Source organism: Pollachius pollachius (genome assembly GCF_949987615.1).
Source record: "Pollachius pollachius genome assembly, chromosome: 8".
In the NCBI taxonomy this organism is placed as follows: Eukaryota; Metazoa; Chordata; class Actinopteri; order Gadiformes; family Gadidae; genus Pollachius; species Pollachius pollachius.
Window position 1 is genome coordinate 4,153,776 of NC_136941.1, and position 2,500 is coordinate 4,156,275.

Sequence of the window (2,500 nt, forward strand, 5' to 3'; positions counted from 1 at the left end):
CCATCTACAGACATGAGAGCATCAGGGCCAGGTACATGTAGGACGCCACAACAGGTGTCGGGAAAACTGCTTACAAACGCTGTCCTGAACCCCCTACTAACAACAGCTGTGGAGAAGCTGGACCTCCCTACTAACAACAACTGTGGAGAAGGTGGACCTCCCTAATAACAACAGCTGTGGAGAAGGAAAGGTGGACCTCCCTACTAACAACTACTGTGGAAGTGGAGAAGGTTGACCTCCCTACTAACAACAACTGTGGAGGTGGAGAAGCTGGATCTCCCTACTAACAACAGCTGTTGAGAAGCTGGACCTCCCTACTAACAACCACTGTGGAGGAGGAAAGGTGGACCTCCCTACCAACAACAACGAAAGGAGAAGCTGGACCTCCCTACTAACAACAGCTGTGGAGAAGCTGGACCTCCCTACTAACAACTACTTTGGAAGTGGACTCCGCCTCATTGTGATGACCTCCGTGGAGCGGGCCTGGAATGTATTTAAGGTTGTGATGGGAACAACAACAACATGTGTCAGATATAAGCTAACAGTATGATGAAGCATGATGGTGATGATGATGATGATGATGATGATGATGATGATGATACATCCATGCCTCACTTCGGTCTGAAAGTGGAGGCTCCAGTCTACCTGATAAAGCAGTTTGGTGCTAGGTCAGTGGAGGATCTCCACTATGGCGCTGCCGTCAAACCATCCATCCATACGTCTACTGGACATACATCCTCCATCCTGTTTGATTTGGTTGTGATCCACTGAAACCAGCCTTGTGGTGATAGTGTCTTCTAGCGGGCGCACAGCCAGCATGGACACCTTGTCTACCTCATATGGTGAGGCCACATCTCGGACCCGCTTCATCTAAGATTGATTATTTATCGTTTATTGGTTCTCCAGCATTCATCATTGCCTCCATCCATGCTTTGCTTTCTCCATGAGCAACGTTCACTCAGTTTATGGTTCCTCAGCCCCTTCCTCGGCAGGCTCCTCAGCAGAGACCAGAAACACCAGAGAGGGGAGAGACCAGAGAGAGGGGATACCAGAGAGGGGCGAGACCAGCGAGGGGAGAGGCTGTGCGCAAACGAGCCAGCACTGAACACAAGCCAATTAGCCACGTACGCCTGTATATTCAAGTCATCTGGAGATTTCTTGAGACTGCAGTACCTCTAAAGCATCAGGGATCAGGGAGATCAGCAGACCACATGTAGAGCAGGCCACGAAACACCATCGTAGACCTCCCTAGGAACCACCATCTGAGAGATGAGAGATCCATGAGCTAGCTGGAGTGAGGTCTAGCCCAGGGCTGTGTCCCAATACCTGACGAGACTCCCAACATTCACTCGCTATGGCGAGAGAGTTCACTCCGCCGTTCCAAAGCTGAGATGCTGAGGAGGCGCTCCTCATACGCTGAGTGTTTGTCCTTTTAAACGTTCTCGCTGTTCGTTCCCATTACCTCAAAGTGTTTCATCACCAACTTCACTTCGCCTTATCGCCTCCAACCCCACCAGGAGTACCCCTACCCCAGGAGAACTATAAGTCCCTGCCCAATGACAGCAGTTTGTACCATAGAACTACAAATGGCCAGCGGATGACATCCCGCGTCGTCAGGAACCCATCCTGTGGCTGACCAGAAGAAGAGTAGCATGGCTGTACCATTGCTTGTGGTGTAATGAAAAGTAGCTGTAGCTATTCCATAGAAAAACAGTGCCAGTTTATAGTCAGTGCCAGTAAGTAGTCAGTTCCAGTTTACCGTCTCGAGTTGATAAAAGAAACCAGAATCAAGACTTTGTTTAGTTTCACTCTGTTTCACTTCTTACAGCCGAAGAACTAAACCTTAATCAACAAACCCATGTTATATTATGGGATATATTTGGTCATGTCTGATTATGTTACTTCTTAAAATGTTATATTCTGCATAGTGTCTTATTCTGTAATCTTATATCATGTTTCATAGTGTCATGTTATGTTATATAACATATACATATTATATAATGTTTTATATTTCATAGTGTCTTATGTTATGATTGGGTTATGTTATATAACATCTTATTATCTAATGTTATATGTTTCATAGTGTCTTATTTTATGATTGGGTTATGTTAGCCCCTAATAATATTATATAATGGGATATAGTTCAAATTGTCTTATGTTATTATTGGGTTATGTTAAGCCTATATAATATTGTATGATATTATATATTACAGTATATAATATTATATGTTATCTATTTCAAAGTGTCTTATGTTATGATTGGGTAAGATGACATTATATAATTATATATATTCCATAGTGTCTTATGATATGATTTGGTAATATTATATTATATGACATATAATGTTATATAATGTTATATATTGTCTTATACTTCTTTACATCATGAAAATGTTCATAGATGTTAACTTTTTCTTGACTTTTTCCAGACAGAAGTAAGAAATGAAACGGAGTGAAAATATAATAATAATATAATATTATTATTATAATAATTATTATA